A 24,203-nucleotide genomic window follows, 5' to 3' on the forward strand; every position below is an offset into this window, starting at 1 on the left:
TTTGAGCTGCTTTTTCTATTTGATACCTCTTATGGTCAGGAAGGATCTCTCATTTCCTGCTGTTGCTGTTCTGTGCATCTTTAAAATCTCCTGCTTTCCATCTGCTGTGGGCTGGGAAAAGAAGGAGAAAAAAGAAATCATGATTGAAGAATACTTTGTATCTATCAGGTTTCATTAGATTCTTTTCATATGTTAGGTTAATTCTCATAACTTTATGGTTAAATGCCATTATTTCTGCTTTACAGATGAAGAAAATGAGCCTCAGTCAGCTTCAGAAGGGTTAATTTACTTGAATTCAAGCCCAGTCCTTCTGGCTCCAAAATTTAAGTCCTTTCATCAAAGAAACCAAAAAACCTGGCTGACTTGAATTGTAAGTAACATAAGGGCAAACAGACTAAAATGAGGCTTTCATAAATAAAGTGCCCAGTGCTGAAGTGTCCTGAGACTTCTGTTTTGTTTTGCTCTTCGCTCTTAGCTGTGTTACAGATAATTCAGTTGTCTGACAAACAACTTCCAAATTAGTGAGGTGTTGTGATGACACTTCCCTTGTTCAAATATATCCTTGGAGACCATTCATTCAATACACTCATTCAAAGGTAAATATTGAGAAAGTGTGTGTACTTATAACCCTAGAGAAGGTCCAAAAATGAGTATGGTTATGGAATTATGGCTCATTTATAGTGTTATGCACATAACTCTCTCTATATAGGTATGAATGTGTGTGAACACACACACACACACACCCCATTTATTCAGGCATGCACCTTGGAGACCCAACTAGAACATTTCTGCTCACTTCTGTTTTACTCTTCCAGCCTTTCCCCCAAGGCAGGTTTTAAGTTAAACTCCTGGGATGCATCTGACGTCCACTCTTCCTCCAAGCCTCCTATACAATGTAGGTCCTTGTACATAACTCTGACTGCCTGAAACAAACAGGAGAAACTGAATCATTATGAAGATACACGTTCACTGAGAAAGCAGAAACCCAAAGTATAGGATTTAATAAACAAATTATTTTGGAGACCTTTTTAATTACCTAATACCAGACTGGCTAAATATTTGAATTTCTATATAATTATTACATAAATGCTATATATGATTGTCTTTGCACAGTAACAAATATTTGAATAAAAAGAGAAAGAGCAACGTCAGTACCGCACCAAGTTAACCACGAGGTTTAGCTTCAGGCAGAGTCTGACAGTCTCACCAGAGCAGGGAAGAAATTCTGGGCTTTGAGGGATTAGAGATATAAGGCGACTGGAATGGCACACTCGGTTTTTCTTCCCAAAGTTTTTGAAAAGCAGCTCACAATGGAAAGTATGAGATATTTACTGAGATGGAAATTTACTTTAGTTCTCTTTGCATATTTCTTTCCCTGTGACAAGCAGGTGGGTCTCACTGTTCTCTCCTGTCACAGGGAAGGATTGAACTCCAGATAGAAAACAGAAGGTGGTTAAAATCACTCCTTTCCTGGAGTTTGGGTTCCAAAAGCCCAAGCTCTTTTAGAGTGCTTTGCTAAGGGGAGCAAGTAGGATGGGAGGTAGTCTGAACAGCTAAGAGGAAGGAGAGAAGATTCCCGTATAGCGAGGCATAAAAATCGCTGGATTCCCCAAACAAGAGCGACCTCTGCCTCACCCCAAGAGTACCTGCAGAGAGGTGGAAAGCCTTCACAGAAGAATGGCTGCATGTCCTCCAGAGGAGGACGAACTCTACGGACTGTGTCATGGAGCATCAAGAAAATTCCTAAGTTGGCTACATGAAAGGTCCCACTGATTGGGACTAAGAGGATACCGGGTGTCACATCACCATGCTGACCTAAAGATAAGAGAGTCATTTCCCCAATTTCTAGATACCTCAAGACATGCTCATATTCTTGTGGAGCCTGGAGAAGGAGAGAGGCCTCCAGGAATAACTGAGATGGAGTTTCAAAGGCAAATTTATTTTGAATTAAAAACAATAAAGAACTATGGTCTAACTTCTGTTGCTGGGTTTGTGGACAAAGGTTTCACACAAGTACATTCCAAAGGGAATTCTCTCCACACATTCAAATCACAGGGCTCTTCCAACCTCTCCTGGGGCTGGTGCTGCGGTGAACTGGGCCACCATTATTTATGCCATTATTTATTTATGATGGAGTTATCAGCCTGGGACATGTAATAATTCCTTACAGTTTGTGTTTTCTTCACGTAGCAAAATCTAGTGAACATTTTCCTATGGCAAAATATATTCCTATACGTGAGAACTTTCTAACTCATCTTTGGTGATGAGCTATAAACATGCCAAGATAATGATCCCTTAGTCTTTTGCAGTGGCTAGGTGGGCATGTACCACCAGCTTCCAGAACCAGTCACCTCAAGCCAACTCTACTGTTTACCCTAGTATGCTATAAAAATACTGTCATTTTCTCCATGTGTCATGATGTGAAAGGGCTGGGAAGAACTGTTCTACAACATGGTTTTTAACAGGAACATATCATCCCGTTATATGGCTATAATATGGTTAACTTAACCAACCTGCTATTAGTGGATTTTCATCTTGTTTCTCTTTTTTTCCCAATATTTTATTTTATTTCTAGAGGACATGGTTATACGTATGTCTGGTTATTTTTAAATATTTTATTTATGTATTTATGTATGTATGTATCTATTTATTTATTTTGGCCACGCTGCACAGCATGTGGGATCTTAGTTCCCCAACCAGGGATCGAACCCAGGCCCTTGGCAGTGAGAGTGCGGAGTCCTAACTACTGGACCGCCAGGGAATTCCCTATATGGTTATTTTTTAAGACAAGTTCCAGAAAGAAGAATTTTGATATATTGGGTCCTATTTAAGACTTGGACACAGAGTATAAAATTTCCCTGCCTTTCTATGAGTTCCTAAGAATACAGGTTCTAGATCTAGATTGTCAGTGTATGCATCCCTCTTTCATCACCTTATTAGATGTATGACTCGATGACTCTGTGCCTTAGTCTCCTTGATGAAAATGGAGTTAATCATAATATTTTCCTCACTTGATTGTCGTGAGGACCAATGAGTTAATATATATGGGGCACTTAGAACAATCCCTGGCTCATTGTTACTCATTAAATATTAGCTATTTTCTTTAGTAGTAGTAGTTTCTGTTAAATTTTAAAGTTTTACAATTCTCACTCACCTTAGAAATATATAAGAATATGTTTTCTCAGGAACCCTCCTACACTGTTGGTGGGAATGTAATTTGGTGCAGCCACTATGGAAAACAGTATGGAGGTTCCTCAAAAAACCAAAAGTCGCCATATGATCCAGCAATCCCATTCCTGGGCATATTTTCGTAGAGAACTCTAATTCGAAAAGATACACGCACCCCAATGTTCATAGCAGCACTATTTACAATAGCCAAGACACGGAAGCAACCTAAATGTCCATCGACAGATGAATGGATAAAGAAGATGTAATATACATACATATATATATCTACAATGGAATATTACTCAGCCATAAAAAAGAATGAAATAATGCCACTTGCAGCAACATGGATGGACCCAGAGATTACCATACTAAGTGAAGTAAGAAAAAGATAGATATCATATGATATCACTTATATGTGCAATATAAAATATCATACAAATGAACTTATTTACAAACTAGAAATAGACACAGAAAATAAACATATGGTTATCAAGCAGGAAAGAGGGTGGGGGGATAAATTAGGAGTTTGGGATTAGCAGATACAAACTACTATATACAAAATAGATAAAAAACAAGGTCCTACTTTATAGCACAGGGCACCATATTCAATATCCTGTAGTAAACCATAATGAAAAAGAATATGAGAAAGAATATATATATGTAACTAAATCACTTTGCTGTACACCAGAAACTGAATCACTTTGCTGTATACCAGAAACTTTACAACATTGTAAATCAACTCTACTTCAATTAAAAATATTTTTTAAAGAATATCTTTTCTCCCACAATCCCAAAGGAACTGTGAATTAAATTCTTTATAATTATTTCTATAATATCAATATAATTTGCTTTTAGAAAAATGCAAAATTACAAAATTGAGATTTATGAGATTACAAATCTTTGGTAGACATATGTTTTGTGTTTTGCTCACTTTCTATAAGTTTGTTTGTCCAATTCAGGGATTTTTTAAACATGGAAAACTTTCTGGGAGCCCTAGACACCCATTACCCCATTCTGGGTAAAATGAAAAATAGAAATGCCAAAGCAATCAGAGCCTCACAGCCGGATGCTCTCTAGACAGAGAGTTTTACAATCTTGGCTGCCCACTGTAATCACCTGGGACATTTTAAAAGGCACTCATGACTGGACCACACCCCCAAGAGATTGTAATTTAATTGGTCTGATTTAATTACCTGGTAAAGGGAGTGTGCAAAGCTCCCCAGGTGATTCTAATGTGCAGCCAAGACTGGGAATCATGGTGCAGGTGGGTACTGATTAGTTCAGGATCAGTTGGGTGTGTCCGTGGGGCTGGGCGCTGGAGAGAATGACTTTCATAATCAGTCGACTCTCCAGGCCCACTGAGTCACTTGCCACCAGGTACACTGGCTACAGAGCCTTCTCAAACTGGAACAAAAACATCCAATTCAGCTAGACTTTGCAATATCTTGACATCTTTGCTCTGGACAGTTACTTTCACTTTCAAAATTTTCTTTTTCTTAAAAATCATCCCAAATGTTATCCCTGCATTTGGTGGTGGGAAAGATCACAACATAACAGATATTTCATGTTCTTGACTATGTTTCTTCTGTGTTTTGTTGCTACTGATGAAGCAAGCAATCACAAGAAGATTAAATGCACACGCAACAGCCTGGATAACATGCACCCTGGGTACAATGGCTTTGCTCTTTTGTCTGCCACCCTGGGTACAATGGCTTTGCTCTTTTGTCTGCCACCCTGGGTACAATGGCTTTGCTCTTTTGTCTGCTCTGAGTGTAAGTGTCTTGAGATTCAGTATTTTAAGGAAGGAATACTTCACTTGGACTACAAACTATAAACTGAAATTGTCCTTGAACTGGGAATATTCAACCACAATGTGATTTCAAGGGAAAGATTTAAGAGCAGCTTCAAAGAAGTCAGAAACCTAAGGACCAGAAGATGCTGATGTGTCAGGAAAGTCTACAATATTTGCTTCTGTGGTTTTGAAGATGTAAATAGAAACAGCTATGGCAAAGAACTTCTATAATTAGGTTTCATCCTGATTCCAAAAGTTGCTTCTTACAGAGCTTTTAATAGTATGTGAAAACCACTGTTTAAAACTCTTGGTTTGAATTTCCTAGCACTTTAATGAAAAAATTAGTATTTTCAAGCTTTGGGAGTTTCTCTAAAGTCATGTGCTAAACAAGCAGAAGTCCTCTGTTGCCAAAAGGTTTTGGCGGAGGGTGGACGCTTTGGTAATTTTCTTCTCCCCGGGCATAGTCTTTCTCTAAGAGTCAGAGAATGCGTTTAAATAAGAAATTAAATGGATTACGGATCTAAACTGTGGGTGTAGTTATGGACAGACTCTGGTACTTGGACCAAACAGATGTGCTCTTTAAACATGGTGACCATACCCAGCTGTTCTTCCAAAAGCACAACAGAGAACAACCTTGCTCAGTTAGTCATACTTCCCTGAAGGGCCACCACCTAGAGTGGCATCTGCATTCAGCAGCGAGATGGGGCAACCACGTCCTACCCTGGAAAGGGAACCCTTATCATTTTCCCTCAATCCAAACTGCCAGGCAGCATCAGGTCCCTCTCATGAGCTCACCAAATGTGCTGTTTCCTTACTTGTTTTACCACTCTGGTGAATTCTTTGTAGATCTAAATCCTATAGGATATAAATCGAATCTGGAGAAAGACTTTGAATAAGCCTCCACCACCTCCAACCAAATTTTATCCAGGTGCAAAGTAGACCACGTGAGAATAAGAGAACCTAAATCCTGTCTATCACTGAAAGAACAGAGTATTATTGGTAAGTGATCAAGGAACACTTATGGCATTCTTGAGTTCCATTTAACATTTTGCTGAGAAGTTTCAGGAAAAAATTTAATAGCAATGGTGACTGATGGAATCAAATAAGTGAATCAAGTCAAACTGCAGTTGTGTTACTCTTTACATACCAGGAAAAAAAAAGTTAGTTCTGGATTAGTCTCTTGGATACTAGATAGGGAAAATCTAGCCTGGTGTACCCCATGATTTGCAGAGATGGCAGTGAGCCTTGGCATATATCCTACAGAAATTAGTCAAATAAGGTTAGTTCTGGGTTCCTCCAAGAATTCAGGATGCTATTTGATGATCACTGTGGGATTCTCCTGGACTTGAATTTACCCAATAGGACCTGAAAAACTTCCAGCAGTGGTTCTCAAATTTTATTTCTCATAATTCTCTGTAGAGAATTAAAAAAAAATTATCCATACTCATAGCCCATCCCAGAATGTCTGAATCAGAATCTCTGGTGGTATGTATTTTGAAGAAATATTCATAGGTGTTTTTGATGCATAGCAAAGTTGAGCATGTCTGAATTTAGGTGAATAGAAGGGATCAAGTTTCCCACAGGAAACTAGCTCTTCTGAGGGCTGAGGGACTAGAGATTTTTTAGGATTGTTCCAGATCATCTCAGCAGTCCTTGCAGGGGAACTCAAATCATTCAAGATATTCTAATGAACAAGATTGGTTACAGAAACGAGAAAGGACACTCTTTAATTGTAAGGAGCCTTTGAACATCAAAGAGCTGTGCACTTGAAAGCATTATTCCAATCAACTTTTATCCACAAGAATTAAGTTTGGAGATCATTTTTATTTTTGCTTTGCAAATTTTACAAAAAAGCATGATAACTCCTTCAATTAGACAAACTTCTCTTTTCTGTAATACATGCTTCATGAAAATATTTTCCTGTTTTTGTATTTGTCATATATCATTCCCAAGAATGCTTTCATTAGAAAATATTTGCCAAAATATGGTCATACAGTTCATAAATAAATTTTATACAATTTATTTGATGAAAAGGGGTATCTGTAGGAGGAGAAATTCGGACTAATATTTATTGATCTCCTCATATGCATTCATTTAATTATGGACTGGTTATTATTCTTCTCATTTTAGTGTTGAAAAAAACTGAAGTTCAGATTAAGAGGACTCTCCAACACTGTACAGTTGTTAAGTTATAGTGTCAGTATTTAAACTCAAGTCTGGCTGATTCCACAGTTCCTATTTACCTAATTGCATTATACGAGGACAGTCAACAGAGAAGTAGGTGTCCTTTCTTAATCCTTAAAAATTCATCTGGAGTGTCAGTCTGTATTCACAGCGTGGCCGTAAAGATTAGACAACTGGATATCTACTAAGACTTTTTCATCTTTCTTAATTTCCAATTTTTCACAAAGGAGTATATGGATACTTTAAGGAATAATTAAGGGGATCCAATTTAAAAAAAAATCTACTGTCTTCTTAACCAACTAAGAAATAATACAAAAGAGTAAGGTAGGTGGGGACCAAAGTTTTGCCTTTATTGTGGACAGTTTAGGCTGAAGGATATGGCTTAACTCAGGAGGAAAGTGGGCCTCCTAAAACTGAATTACAGTTTTAAACAGACTTATCCATCCGGCACAGGCAGCCGCCAGAACACTGGAAGCTTGAAGGAACAGAGTTAAAGGTATGCCTTCTGTAGCCAAGCTTCCTTTCAAGAGAAAATTCTAGATCTCTCCAAACTCACCAGTCAGATAAGCTGCTCCACCGGGGGCAGAGAAAGTCCAGCGCTGCTACACCTATGAATCTCCCTTCAAATGGGAGAAAAAAAAAAATCAGAATTAAAGAAAAGAAAAAGTGCTTCTCCTGGTCAGAAAACTGTGCCAGGAAGATTTTCATATGCTTAATAAAAATGTATAAGGACACATCTAAAGTTAAACTTTATTTGCTGAGTTAAAGGAAGAAGCAAAAACCTAGCAAAACAGCTCCCACATCCACATGTTTACAGACCAGTTCACTGAAGAGGGAAGATAAAAAGCCTCCGGTGGAAAATCATTTAGTATCAATGTTTCTAGTATGTACTAATCAAGCACATATTCAAGTCAAGGGTTTGAGGTGACATGAATACTATCAGTGTCAGAGAAGTTAATAATGAGGACATTTCTACTGAACTTGAAAAAAATCTTGCTTTGTAGTTCCTCCATCTCTTTGGTAAACTTTGCCTTAAATTTAGGTTATCTTTGAGGACACATGCCTCACCATAAGTCCTTTGTTCTGTACTAAGACTGAGACACTGCAGAAACTATAGCATTATCCACTTAGTTTTAGATATTCTTTTGATTCTTCTTTAGTCTGTTTGAAGAAATATTTCCACCATTTAATATTTGTAAACATGTGGGGTATTTGTTCAGCTGGTAGTTCATTTACACCAGCACACATTAATTCATAATTAATGTGAATTTAATGAGTTAAATAATTTCTAACTTCTTATTCTTCATGAGTTTTTAATTTACACTTTAAAAATGATGTGTAAACATGAAGGCAGATTTCTGAATAGTTTAGGCCAACCTTCCTACCCCATTCTCCTAAAAAGTTTTTTATATCAGATTCCTTAAATTTGAGCCAATATTTGTTTGATTTAACATCTCAAAAATCAGAGAAATACTAGAGCTGGAAGGCACTGGGTCTAATATCCTCATTTTGTAGATAAGGAAACTTGGACTTAAAAAGATTAAGTGATATGACAAAGATCACAAAATTACTTCTTTAGTAGAGCTGAAACTGGAGTTAAGTTCTTGCAACCCCTGAAAGGGCTTTTCAACACCACCTGCTTTATTTTCCAATTTATTTTCATACTATTAATGTCTAGCTTAAAAATTCTACCTCCTAAGATGATAGTTCTCAATCCTACTTGCTTTGTTTTGCTGTTTAATTTGATAGTGGTTTTTATTTTTTTTTAAAAGTCTGGTGTGGGCTTCCCTGGTGGCGCAGTGGTTGAGAGTCCGCCTACCAATGCAGGGGGACACGAGTTCGAGCCCTGGTCCGGGAAGATCCCACATGCTGCAGAGCAGCTGGGCCCTGTGCGCTACAACTACTGGGCCTGTGCTCTGGAGCCCGCGAGCCACAACTACTGAGCCCACGTGCTGCAGCTAGTGAGGCCCGCGTGCCTAGAGCCCATGCTCCACGACGAGAGAGGCCACCACAGTAAGAGGCCTGCGCACCGCAACAAAGAGTAGCCCCCGCTCTCGGCAACTAGAGAAACCCCATGCGCAGCAACAAAGACCCAACACAGCCAAAAATAAATAAATAAAATAAATATATTTAAAAAAAAAAAAAAAAAAAAAAAAGTCTGGTGTGATTCTACTGAGGAGGAAAATGTTCTTTTATTGCTTTTATTGTCCCTTTTATACTGTAATATAAAAAAAATTTAATTTTTAAATCACATGATATCAAAATTCTTACAAAGCATTTGGTTTATCTCCATTCAGCTCTAATTTTAATAGTCAATTCCAACTTCATGAAGGATCTGCATGGGCACTTTCCATTTACCAAATGTTTCAGTTCTTGGCTTTGTTTTCCCAGACCTGGTATTTCATTCGGATTTGACTCCCATCACCTGCATTTTGCAGAGGTCCCTCTGCCGCTTCCAAGGGTACGTGTCAGATTGGGAGAAATGTCCCTGCCTGTTTATTACATCAGAAGATATTTAAGTGCATTTCCCAAATAAGAAGCCCTGTTTTCCACCTGGCTGCTGCGAGTAACTTCAAAGTCTCTGGGGATGACCATGTCTGTTCTGGGAGGTTCTCCTTGGAGTCTGATTGTGTAAAAAAAATCTGCTTCTTTTCCGGACGTACTTGGAAGTCTCTCTTTTGTTCCCACTTGATTATAAAACATGTTCAGCTGCTCCACATCAGAATAAGACATTACTTTCCTACCCAAAGATTTTTGCATTGTCCAAGGCTAATTAGATGGTCAGATTTATCGTCCAAAATTTGAAATCAGCTTTTGTGCCTCTTAGCAATGATTTCCATCAACATGATGCAGCCATCATACTTTTCCAACACAAAACATATGAATCAGGGCATAAATGTTTAGAAATATCTTGATGTAAAATAGACCATAAAATGCAGCATAGCATAGCATATGTCGACACAGCGGGAAACAACGGGTTCCAAAAGAAATGAGCCTAATTTTCTGATCCACTGGTGTGAGAGTGACTGGACTTGGATGAGGCACAAAAGAAGCCATCTGAGGATGTAGCATGCCAGAGGAAAGGGACATTTTGATAATCCTGCCCTTCTCAGGAGCACGTACACTTTGATATGAGACCCACTTTGATGTGAACACAGAGGACAGAGTGCGGGAAATGGACCTGTTTTCCTATGTTTCCTCCCACTCATTTCATGGTTGCAGCAGCAGTGCCCCGTGTACACAAGTGGAGGCTTCATCAACAACTTCCAGGCTCTCAGGACGAGGAAAAGTTGGAGTCCTCATCTATAAGTCAGATCTACTCTGGCTAAAGCATCATATAATTGAAATAGGATTACATTTTTAGTGTTGAATTATTGATTGATGTCTCTCTTCCTTCTACACGTATGGACCCAGCCTGGCAATGTGAATCAGCAATCTAAAATACATGGTCTAAATGTCTCTCCCCACCCCATTTTTTATCTTTTCACAACCTTCAGCCAAAAAAAAAATAAAATAAAGAACAGAATTTCTCAGGAACTGTTAGGGAGCCAAAAAATATGCTAGATGCATTAGGTTTATGTCAGATGTAGGATCTAAGGGAAGCAAGAAATCCAGGAAAAGTTTAAAAATCAGATTGAGTCTGAGAGGAAGCAGTCTCTGGCTTGGCGCCTTAATGGACAGCAGAAATGATGCAGGGAGGATTATAAGCCACTCATTTCCCAATTAGATCTGATTTTCCCTGACAGGACCATAAAACCATGTCTCCACACAGCAGTAAAACTCATATTCCACCGATCAGTCAGGTTCTTTATTGCTGATTTGGTTTCCTGAATAAGTTCAGTAGTAGCCCTAATGAAATAGCTTCAGATTTGTTGGATGGAGAGAGTTGGAGCCTTGTTTAATAGTACCGTTTCAGTTAAGATCTTCACAACTCTTGCCAAATGGAAACTGAAATAACGTTTTAGCATATCCAACCTGGCTATTTTCATGACAGACAAGTTATTGGTCTGGAAGCCCCATCAACATAGCAGCATCATATAGGGAAGGTCACTGGCATGTGGGAAAGGCCAGCAGATCTGGACTATGGACGTGATCTGTCCAGAACCATTCACTTCATTCCATGGTCAAGAGTTTCCTTGCCCGTAAAATGGGAAGTTGAACTAGAGATCTCCTCCAGGTGTAACCGCTATGGTCCTAGGAACAGGACAAAATAAATGTCCTAGGAACAGGACAAAAAAAGTCACATTGGGGCTTCCCTGGTGGCGCAGTGGTTGAGAATCTGCCTGCCAATGCAGGGGACACGGGTTCGAGCCCTGGTCTGGGAAGATCCCACATGCCGCGGAGCAGCTGGGCCCGTGAGCCACAATTACTGAGCCTGCGCATCTGGAGCCTGTGCTCCGCAACAAGAGAGGCCGCGACAGTGAGAGGCCCGCGCACCGCGATGAAGAGTGGTCCCCACTTGCCGCAACTAGAGAAAGCCCTCGCACAGAAACGAAGACCCAACACAGCCATAGATAAATAAATAAATAAATAAATAAATAAAAATTAAAAAAAAAAAAGTCACATTGAGTCTGGCTTCCTTCATGAGAACACTTCAGCCAAAACAATCACAATCAAAATAGCATGTGAGAAATTAGTGTTTTGGGTACCACTATTTATCAAGCAAATGGATCAAATGTCTTATGGACATTTTGGATAGGACCAAATAAATATCAAGGGCCTACTGGCATGAACCAAGTGTCTTATAGATGTTTTGGGCAGGACCAAATATCCTGCCAGGGGAAAGGAGAGGAGAGAGGCGAACACTGACTTGAAGTCGAGAGTGTGGACAGCAGGCCCCCGAACCAGTCTGTACAGAGAACACCACTGAGAGAAAGCAGTCCCTGTCCCCTTCCACTGCCGTTCCAGCCAGGAGGTAGCTGCCGTGCAGAGAGGGGCCAAGGGCAGCGAGCACAGCTCTGACGGTGCCGGTCACCCCAAGCCCTGGACAAATGCAGCGCAGGCAGAGCTCGGTCCTGGTCCTGTCAGGCTTCTCCATGAAACCCTCGCTTTCACTCTCTCTTCTCTCCTTCATGACCAGCACACAACACCCAGATGTTAGTCCCAAAGAAACCAGTTTCCCCTCCACCAGGAGCCCAGCCTCCCAATTATCCTCTTCTTGTTCATTATAAAACATTCCATTCGGAGATACTCACGTGATTACAACAATTTGCCCATGAGAATATGAAAAGTAATCTTTAACCCTCCAGTTGGTGGCTGTTCATACCCTAGAGTACTTCTGGTGCTCTACTCAGGAGGAAGTCTCACTTGTAATGTACGGAGGGTGGTACTTCTGAGCAGTGGATTTTATGGTGCCAGAGTGCCCTTCATCCAAACTCCCGGAGGGAATGAAACGAAGAAATAAACGAACTTTATCTCATTTAATTCTCACAAATTAGCAAGGCAGGCTTTATTTTTTCTACTTTTTATAACAGACTGAAATTCAGAAGGGTTAAACGACTTGCCCAGAGCTTAGTAACTCCATGTTCTAAACACTCAACATGTTTTTGTACTTCATCACATCAGAATTTTTAATATGAATTTTCAGAATTGTTAATTTTGAAGGCAAATTAAGAGTCTTTTCTATTTATGATGTTAGAACATAGGACTGTTATTCTTAAAATAACAGGTGATTTTTATCTGGAAAGACCTGAGTCTGAATCCCAGCTAACTTGATCTGAGACTAAGTGAAGGCCCTTCAGATGTTTTGAGAATCATTCTCATCTCTCCAGTGAAGGGTAATGGAAAGCCAAACGTGGAAGCAATGTGGAGTATACACTTGAGGACGTTTAGGTCAGAGGAAGGCAGACTACTGGGGGTTTTTGTAATAACACAGGATGCTGAGTTAGGGACACAGATCTAGAGACAGAGATCAAAAGATGTTAGAGTAATAATACAGGACACTGAATTAGTGCTACAGAGCTAGAGTGTCATAGATCTAGAGGTAGAAGTATTATCTTGGTAGCCAATTTGATGGTTGGTTTAGGCCTATTTCACAGCTCAGAAACTGAATTAAGGGAACCAATTAGTCTACTTTTTCAGGTTTTATTACTGACAGTCTTCAGATAATATTTTTTATGCATTTATTACCATTTTATTTCTCCCAAAAGGAAAAATCATGCCGAAGAGCAAGTTAAGACAAGATTGGTTATAACAAGACAGTTTTCTGTGACTGAGCCCCTTAGCAGAAAAATCACGACAGAGAACTGAATTCAGAAACCTGTTGGTCCAGTCATTCTGTCTAGAACTCAGAGAGTATTGAAGATTTTCCCGTGTGATGACTTTCTCAGCCACAATCCAACTAGATCTGTATCAATTAATTGTATTAATCAATTCAGATAAATTTTATGTAACTCGGTTCCTTCAAAGAATGTGGAAATAAGTAAATGACCTATTGTAGATTACTTCCATTCACTCCTTCATCCAAAAAAATAGTAACTAAAGGTTAGGCCTTTGCTGGGCATTGGAGATAGCATGTCCCTAGCCCCTGGAGTTAGTCTTCAAGGAGGGCAATCAGAGAGTTCATGTTTGCAGAAAGGTGTAATAGGGGCATGCACAGAGTACGGTGGAAACACGAAATCTGAAAAAACTAAGACCTGCAAATCAGCAAAGGATTCTGAGAGGAGATAAGTTTTGAGGGTTGTATAGGAACTACCAAGACAAAAGGGAAGGCAAAGAGAAGGCAGAACACAGGCAAAGAAAGGAAGAGTGAAACAATGTGGCATTTGGAAAATAGGAAATACTGCCAATGTTCCCTGGGGAATAGGACAAATGTCTCAACTCCTTCCACTCTGTCTCTCTCTCAGTATATATAAGAACGTATACAAAAAAAAAAAAAAAAAAGAGTGCATTTTGCCCCTCTACTCTTGACTCTGTTCTGAGAAACAAAACCAGTAAGATACATACACGTCTATGTATTGATATGTATTAAGAGTGGAGGGGCGAAAAGCATTTGTTCAACTTTTTTGAGGTTTAATTACCACAGAAAATTGTCAGATACTTAAAGTGTACATGGTGAAAGGATTCCTCCCACCTAGTTCATTAACACATTCATCACCACACATATTTACCTTTAAAAAAAAAGATCTTGTCTTAGAGCTGAAAGTTTGCTCCCTCCTTTTACCAACCTTTCCCCATTCCACGCCCACCCCAGCCCTTGGCAACAACTTTTCTGCTCTCTGTTTCTATGAATTTGACTTTTTCTTTTTTAGATTCCACATATAAGTGATACCATGCAGTATTTGTCTTTCTTTATCTGGCTTATTTCATTTAGCATAATGTCTTCAGGGTACATCTATGTTAACACAAATAGCAGGGTTTCCTTCTTTCTCATGGCTGAATAATATTCCATTGTGTGATAGATAAATATATATATCCCACATCTCCTTTATCTACTCATCCATTGACGGACACTTAGGTTGTTTCCTTGCCTTAGTTGTTGTGAATAATGAACCTGGGAGTGCAGATATCTTTTTGTATCCTGTTTTCATTTTCTTTGGATATATACCCAGGAATGACTTGCTGGATCACAAGGTAGTTCTATTTTTCATATTTTGAGGAACCTCCATACTGTGTTCCATAATGGCTGCACCAAATTACATTCCTACCAACAGTGCACAAGGATTCCCTGGAGAAAAGGCATTCTTGATGATAATTTTGAATCAGATCATACCATATCTGAAGCTAGTCATCCCTGGAATGTCCCAGTTGAAGAGCGTATAAATTTCTTTTTTAAGAAAAACAGCATTAGTTTGATTTCATTTACTTACAATTGAGGGATTATTGATTGATATATAAATAACCCAAGCCAAAAAAAAAATCACAAAAGTTATTTTCTTCTCTCATAAATATTCCTAAAAGCACTGAAGGTGTCTAAGTCAGAAAACCATTCATAAAGGCAAAAATAACATTCATATACATATACACCTATATAAACACTACCTCTATATTTGAAGCTGCCAAAAATTCCAACCAAACAGGACAGGTACCCCTAGGCTTTAATGCACCAGAACTGTTTCAATTCGTTGCTTTTCATAAGAAAGATTTTATTTCCCCAGCTGATCAGAGAGTATTCTTGGAGAAAAATCTGTTGATATTCCCCTTGCTGAGTTTTAAATAATCTGAGTATGTGTGATATATCTTTTGTAGTGGGTACTTCAGAGAAAAAACATTGCTTTTAAATCTCATGCATGCCCCAAATGTAATGTGAAATAAATTCCACGTGAATGAGCTCCTGCCATGTCTAAAAACTGAATTGTAATATGCAAGTTTCTCTGAGACGGGCCATTTTTTTTTGTGGTCTTAAAAGCATCAAAGCTAAGAGGACTGATAAATTTTAAATCTCTCTAGCAGATTTCGTGTAAAGCTGTAAGTTTATATCTCCATGCAGCTCTAGTAGCAAAAACATGAGTAATTCATTCTGAGGTTTCCCCAGGAACTCAAGCCTGTTCAATTAACAGGGTGTATTTCACTCAACATAGGAAAGCTGTGAATAAAAATAATGATGATACCGACAGCCTTCGGTCTGCCCTCCAGGAATTTGTATTTCATCTTTGAGATGAACCTAGTGTCACAGAGTGTAGTCTCTGAATTTTTCCATCTTGTTTCGGCATGCTTCCAAAGCTCTCGGATTGTAATTAAAAGCTCCAAATCAATCGAATCTCTGTTTGGTGGCTCACTGCTATAGGGAGTAAAGAGCTGAAGTCTCCTTTGTGATTCGCTCATCCCTCAAGTGTGAGGGGTCTTTTTTGAACTCCCAAAGACCATCTTACCTTCCCTAGAGATCCTTCTCAAACTCAATAGGAATCTAATTAAAATGGCAATATCAGCTATCGTTTATTGAGCACATACTATATGCCAAGCACTTCATCTGATTTTCATATATCCTTTCTCTTAATTTACACCATAATCTTCCAAGTATAGGTCTTGTCACTTCCAACTTAAAGAGCCTGAAGATCAGTGAGGTTAATTAACTGAGCTAAGGTCACAAAGTTTTTAAAGGAGCCAAATTCAAATGCTGAGCTGTCTGTCATCAAAGACCCTGTTCTTTCCACTATACTGTGCTTTCCTAAAAACGTGCCTTCAGGGCCTCATATTGAAGCTGTGAAGTAATACATTAGCATAAATACAGTTATAGAGGCTCTGGCTGGCTTTCTTCTCCCACACCTCAGATCATTCTACGAACTACTAAAGCATAGTCTGTAACCTGAGAAAAAGTCTTCCCAGAGGCCCTTCATCTGCAATCACTGAAGATAAGAAAGCATTCCATACCCACGCCACTCTTAACTCAATCCACAGAGGTCATCCCTTCACTGCTACCAGAGTTTCATGACTGAGCAGAAAGGTAACCAGTGGACCAAAGGGACATTCATTTAACATATAAAACTTGCAAATATCAGCTCCTGAGTAACAGTCACGTACCATGCACTGGCTGCTATGTATGCCCAATATGAATTGACATATGCAAAATAAACAGTTGCGCATACAAACTTTTTTCCCAAAACAAGCCATTTGCAGATGCAAATGCAAATTGAGGCCATACAGGCGTGAACTGAAAAAAAAAGCGTTAGGACATTCTTGTTTTATCTTTTCAGCTCCAAGAACTTCACAGCTGCTCTTAATGTGTGCGTGAATATTTTATGTGTGTGTTTTGAAAGAAGTAGTGTATTACCTTTCTTAAAATTCTCTATGAATGGCAGATTACGGCAGAAATTTTTTTTCTCAAACACCTAAGCTTTCCTAAAACACTGGATCTTATTCTCAGAACCCAGTGTGTTAGGAATAATGTAAGCCAATGTCATTTATTCTTAAAAGGAAATGTGTCATTTCTTTCAAACTTCTTAAGAGTTTTTTCCTTTAAAGTAATTTTATTTTCCTCTGGAAAACATTTATATAAAACATTAGATTTTATAGATTTTAAAAATTTTCCACTCCATGCTCTTATCAGTTACATGCCATTGAAACTGGGCAGTTTTATTGGTTAAAATAACAGAATAAGAATGTATCAATACTATGTAATGACCTATATGGGAAAAGAATCTAAGAAAGAGTGGATATATGAATATGTATAACTGACTCACTTTGCTGTACAGCAAAAAGTAAGACAACATTGTAAATCGACCATACTCCAATAAAAATTTTAAAAAAGAATGTATTATAGTGTTAAATTCCACTATAGTAAGCCATGTTTTTTTTTTAATTGTGGCTAAATACCCCTAACATAAAATTTGCCATGTTAACCATATTTGAGTGTACAGTTAAGTAGTATTAAGCACTTTCACATTGTACTTAATCACCATTATCCATTTCTAGAACTCTTTTTATCTTTCAAAACTGAAACTGACCCTATTAAACAATAACACCCCATTTTCCCCTCCCCTCAGTCCCTAGAAACCACCAATCTACTTTTTGTCTCTATGAATTTGAATACTCTTAAGTGCCTTATATAAGTGGAATTATGCAATATTTATCTTTTTGTGATGGAATATTTCACTTAGCCTAATGTCCTCAGGCTTCATCCATGTTACAGCATGTGTCAAACTTTCTTTTTAAGGCTGAATAATAGTCCATTGTATGTATATGCCACATTTTTTTTTCTTTTTTTTTTAAATTAATTAATTTACTTATGGCTGTGTTGGGTCTTTGTTTCTGTGCGAGGGCTTTCTCTAGTTGTGGCAAGTGGGGGCCGCTCTTCATCGCGGTGTGCGGGCCTCTCATTATCGTGGCCTCTCTTGTTGCGGAGCACCGGCTCCAGACGCGCAGGCTCAGTAATTGTGGCTCACAGGCCTAGTTGCTCCGCGGCATGTGGGATCCTCCCAGACCAGGGCTCGAACCCATGTCCCCTGCATTGGCAGGCGGATTCTCAACCACTGCGCCACCAGGGAAGCCTCTGTATATGCCACATTTTAACCATTCATTTGTTGAGGGACACTTGGGTTGCTTCCTTCGGCTACTGTATATAATGCTGATATAATCATGGGTGTACAGACGTCTCTTCAAGATTCTGCTTTCACTTCTTTAGGTATATGCCAAGAAGTAGAATTGCTGGATCATATGATAATTCTTAATTTTTTCAGGAACTGCTATATTGTCTTCCACAGTGACTGCACCATTTTACATTCTCACCAACAATGCACAAGTGTTCAAATTTTCTGTATCCTTACCACCTATTTTCTGCTTTTAAAAAAAATTATAACCATCCGAATGGGCATGAGGGGGTGTCTCACTGTCATCTGATTTGCATTTTCCCTTATATGATGTTTCCCTTAGTGATGTTGAGCAGCTTCTCATGTGCTTATTGGCCACGTGTATATCTTCTTTGGAGAAATGTCTATTCAAGTTCTTTGCCCATTTTTAAATCTTGGTTGTTTATTTCTTGTTGCTGAGTGTAGGACTTTTCATGTATTCTGGATATTGACCCCTATCAAATATATGACTTGCAAATATTTTCTCCATTCCATGTGTAGTCTTTTCACTCTATTGATTGTGTTTTTTGATGCAGAGTTTTAAAATTTTGATGCAGCCCAATTATCTAGTTTTCATTGTGTTGCCTGTGCTTTTGGTGTCATATCCAGAAATCACTGCCAAATCCAATGTCATGAAGATTTTCCCTTAAGTTTTATTCCAAGAGTTTTATAGTTTTAGCTCTTCCACTTAGGTTTTTGATCCATTTTGAATTAATTTTTGTATATGGTGTAAGGTAGGAGCTCAACTTCTTTTTTTTGTATATATATATATATACACACACATATAATATGCCACCAATTCTCATTACTCATGGAAGTTTTGTCCTATACAGTCATTTTAAACACTGAATTAGGGAATACTGAACCACTGCTCTAAGAGAAATACAAGGTTAGTCTCCTGAGAGCCTGTGGTCACATTTTTGTCACCTAATCAATACATAACCTTGTATTATGTGTGTTTCTGTTTAAAGACACCCTATTCAATGTACGTTGTTGATTTATTAATGTTGAGCTCAGAGCCAACAGCACTATGACTCATGCCCGAATGAAGCTTATCTAACACACTGAGTTTCTCTATAAGATAACACAGCTCTGCTCTTAGGAATACTAGAATGCACTTCAGCCCAATGTTTGGGGGACACTTTAAACAGAAAGATCACCAACCAAAAAAAAAAAAAATTAAAAATGAGGAAACTGTGGCCCTAAACAGACCATGAAAACGACACTTGTGTTCAGTATGAGAGCAGAAACGTGACGGCAGAGCGTCGCCTTGTTTCACTTCAGTTGGGAACGTATGCGCAGATGGACTCAGGTGTTTTGCTGCTCTGCAAATGACGTGTCTGCAGAGACTACGACACACCACACGTATTGATGTGGGGATTACAAATACATTTTAGCAGGCAGGCGAATTCGAAAAAAAGCGAATCCCTGAATAATGAGGATTGTGCAAATATGTATTTCTACTTTGCTTCAGGAATCCTTATCTCTCTGACATCCACTGAGAGAAAGAATTGGATGTGCAAAAGCTGGGAGGAAAACATGTATGTGCTTAGTCTTGGTCCCTCATCAGGGATTTTGATATAATTTATTTGGCCTTCCCTCCCCTCCCCCAGCAAACTAACTTACCCTCGCTCACCCACAGGCATAATTTCAGAAAGCACTGAGAAAAAGATGTTTATTCTAATTCTGATATTATACTCTATGTGGTTATTTGGTCCAAATCATTGAATTTTCTAAAGATAGCTCAGGTTGACTCGAGTATCTAGACCACTTAAACAAATACCTACCTATTGTGGAGATAGAGGCACCTGACTAGCAAAACCCAATGTCCTTAAACATTTGAACAGGTGACGCAGGTACGCTGCCTGGCTGCCACGTAGCTTACTACAGGATGAGACTATCTAAACAACCACTGTGAGTTCTGGTCAGCTTGGCTGTGAGGGATGTTACTGGAAATGAACCGGGATGCGGAATTACTATGTTCACTTCTCTTAAACTGCACTAACCTGAGGTTGCACACGTGAGTCCCAGCAATTCTGAAATACTAGTAAGATCCCAATCTCTGAGAATTCAAGGCTGAGGGCAGACATGGGCCTGTGGTGAATCCAAATTAAAGATAACCTTGTGGAGGCTCTGGGGCTCTTCAAGCCGGCTTCTCCTGTTGAGACCTCCTTCATGCCTTTCCAAGGAAATGAGTTGATTTTTTAAAAAACTAAAATGGGGTTTTCTGTTTTTACTTCATATTCCTAGCATTCACAATGAATGCCAGTGTATGTCTATGTATGTGTGCATACTTCTGTATTGAAAGATATAAAATATATTCATATTGTGCATCCATTTTTCTTCCCTCCATGTGTCTAGATCTCAGGATTTTATCGCTACTTTGTTTGAGACTCGGGCCTCCTTCAACAGAAATAGACTGTACCTTCTGGTGTTCCTGTGGGTTGAATTGTGTCCCCCAAAAGATATGTTCAATTCTTAAACCCCAATACCTGTGAAGGCAACCTTATTTACAAATAGGGTCTTTGCAGATGTGATCAAGTTAAGATAAGGTCATACTGGATTGGAATGATATTCTTATAAGAAGAGAGAAATTTGGACACAGAGACACTGACACCCAGGGGAGAAGAAGACAGAGACAGAGATTAGAATGATGTATTTACAAGCCACAGGACACCAAGGATTGCCATCAATCATCAGAGGTTAGGGAGAGGCAAGGAAGGATCTTCCCCTAGAACCTTCAGAGAGAACGTGGCCCTGCCTACATCTCTATTTCCAATTCCCAGCCTTAGAACTATATGAGAGAATAAGTTTCTGTGGTTTTAAACCACCCAATTTGTGGTAATTTGTTAGATCAGCCGTAGCAAACTAATACAAATGCCTTTTCTGGAAATAGTACTGCTTGTATAATGCTTTGTCCCTTTCATCCCTGAGAATTACTTTGTAATTAAATGTGTCATAGAGAACATCTATATCATTTTCTCATTTTATGGATGTGGAAACTGAGATCTGATAACATTATTTGTTGTAGATCACAGAGATATAAAGGGGAAGAGTCAAAAAAATTAACAATCTCCTGACTACTTGATTTGTGTTTCTTTTCAATGCACACACTTGCAAAGAAATTTTAAACTAATGGTTGAAAGAACAAACACGTAATTCTTTATCATCCTTTTAAACTACGGTTATAGATTTAGCAGCAATCAAGAAATACATTCAGAGCTACAAGAACTAGCATCTCACTGTTCCAAATGTAGCTTAAGATTCTGCTTGGTTCAATTAATAATTGTTAAATACAACTTATCACATTGTCTTGGATTTTGCTCCTCATTATAATAGCATTTGTAACTGGATTCAGACCTGCATCATTTAATTCATGATTCTAGCAGATTAAACACTTTTTACCTTCCTTTTCCCAAATGTACCCTTCACACACATACACATGCAAACCTACAGTAATGTTTAGACCTTGACTGACGCATTAGGTATATGTAAAAATCTATACATTTATATATTTCCCAGTGAATAAGATCTATTTCTCCCCAAATTATTATGTATCTGAAGAGCAAATATTAACAAGGGAAGGCTCAGCATCAAAGATAAAAGGTGGGAGGATACACTATCTCTAGTGATGGCGAGAAGCACCACGCACCATCACGTCAAAAACAGGAATTTCAGAGCTTATTGGTCATTTCATCTTCTTACAACTGAACAGTAAATCTTATTTCACAAGGCTGATCAGAGATAAAATTTGAGTTATTTTATTAACATTTTAGATCATCTAGTTATTCCTCTTGTTCACCTGTTAGTAGGTATATAATATCAAGAGTAATCAATGATATATTTACCTTTCTGAATGCCAGAGCATGACATTGACTTTTCTTCAAAATAAGTATTTTATGTACAGTTACTGCTGCTTTTTGGTAAACTGTCTTCAAGAATTATGGTTACCTTCAGAGAAATTCAACTGAATTTATTTTATAGTGCCTTATGTTTTAGTTACCAAGATTCATTAAAATTCAGTACCACCTGTGCTTTTTGGTATTGCAAGTATGGTGGGACTTATTTTTAAATTAAATTTGTTGTATTTCATTGCTAGATATGTACCAGTACTCACTGACAACAGCATGTATTTTTTAGCCATGCAACTTTATAGCAACTTCTTTAGTTTTTGTATAATATTACTATATAACCAAGTCTTACAAACTCTTTCTGGTTTATATGTATATAAACATATATATGTATGTATGAATATGTATATTCAATATATATTTATATATGCTACTCCAAAAATACTTTAAAATTAGTTCAATGCATGTACGACAAAAAGTTCTTAATATTTTTTTTCAAAAAATTATCCTTGTGTAATCAAGAAACATCTTACATTTCAGCTACTCTTAAACACTGGCAAATTGATACTCTGAATAGTCTACAGCTATGCTAATGTGGAGGCTGTTAGCCACATGTGGCTATTAAATTTAAATGAATTAAAAGTAGATAGAAATGAAAATTCAGCTCCTCAGTCACACTAGTCACATTTCTGGTGTTCAATAACCACATGCGGCTAGTGGTTACCTTATTAGGCGGTGTGGATATAGAAAATTTCTATTATTGCAGAAAGTTCTGTTGGACAGTGCTGGTCTATAGCATTAAAAGTTAAAATTTAAAGCTAAAAAAGATTATTTGAAAAGAATATGAATGTGGACCACTTATGTATTCCAAAGAATTGATTTTAGCACTCTCTAAAACAAAGGCCAAAAGAAAAGGGAAAATAAAGGATCTAATAAATGTTTTTGCATAGAATACTAAATATCCAGATGTCCTCCTACACCCAGTTCTTCTGTTTCTTCGGTTTTGGTTCTCTAAGTTCTGAATCAAGTTGATGTATACCTAGCAGCTATATTTTCCATTGCCTTTTCCACTCACTTCAATAATTGGCATGCTTTCTATCACATAAGCAGCCTGTGTACCATGGAGTGATAATCCTTAGCTACGTTGCTTAGAGTGTTCAGTTCAATTAGGGATTTAGAGATTTACAGATAAATGTTAGGTGGATATAAGGATAAAATATACTTAATTTATATGTCTTAAAATTATATTTATAATTTTTAAATTAATGACTTACCATTATTGTTTGTTAATTCAAGTTGAACTTTAATTTTTATATAAAGTTTTAATCCACACCTGGAAAGAGGAAGGGAAAACTTAAGAAAATTCATACAAAATAACACTTCTGCTAATGAAAAATAAATTATTTAAACTGAGTGAAAAGAGCTAAATTTGGGCCCTCATTTAAATTTAAATTTCCCCTTCCTGTCATTCATTTCTAGGTTTTAGTTTCAATGTGAATATTAGATAAGAAAAATGAACAAAGCACGCCCTTAAAGATTATTAAATAATATGTCATAAAAATTGCTCAAGGTCAACTCTCAAACACCATAGGGAAAGCTGCTGGCTCTTTAGGGAGCTTCTGACTAACAAATAAAATAATAGTTTCAAAGATGCAAGGGTGCCTCCAGCCAAAAACAGGAAGAAGGGCTCTCCCACAGAGATTATTGTTGAAATGGTGTGTGCTCCTAGGAAAGAGATGGACTTTAATAATGTAACAAGTCTGTCAAAGCCTCACAGTGATGTCCTTTGGTGTCTGGCCAGAGAGATGTACTGTGTCTAACAGTTGAAATACTACCCCTATTTCTTTCCCTAGTCATCAAAACAAAAAGAGTTTCACTTCACTACTTCCCAGTGGACAGTTCTTTGTTATAAAAATTAAAAACAGGACACAGAACACATTCAAATTGTAAAGCTCACTAAAGTTACATTAATTTAAAAGGACAGATTATGAAATTGCCTAAGTGTTACAAGAACGCTCATTCAACTACTGCACACCAGCCTACCATAGGAGAAGACTAATGCTCGTTGTTACACCAGCAAAGATAAATGTAGTTTATGAAAGTGATAAGGAAGAGGAGGGACTAGCTGGGTAGCGATTATTAATACCTTTTAAAATTCTGTCTCCACGTTCTTTTCAATCTTTTCTGATTTCTTTGTCATCTTCA

At 38.0% G+C, this 24,203-nt stretch overlaps 1 long non-coding RNA gene across 1 annotated transcript; it reads right to left on the reverse strand.

Moving 5' to 3' along the window:
- Positions 1 to 806: 806 nt before the first annotated feature.
- LOC130706092 (uncharacterized) lies at positions 807 to 23,333 on the reverse strand. The gene is made up of 3 exons (XR_009006479.1): positions 23,273 to 23,333; positions 7,701 to 7,764; positions 807 to 923 (listed from the first exon to the last, which is right to left on the reverse strand). It is a non-coding gene; the product is annotated as an uncharacterized LOC130706092 (long non-coding RNA).
- Positions 23,334 to 24,203: the final 870 nt, after the last annotated feature.

The sequence above is a fragment of the Balaenoptera acutorostrata genome, chromosome 21, assembly GCF_949987535.1.
Source record: "Balaenoptera acutorostrata chromosome 21, mBalAcu1.1, whole genome shotgun sequence".
Taxonomy (NCBI): domain Eukaryota; kingdom Metazoa; phylum Chordata; class Mammalia; order Artiodactyla; family Balaenopteridae; genus Balaenoptera; species Balaenoptera acutorostrata.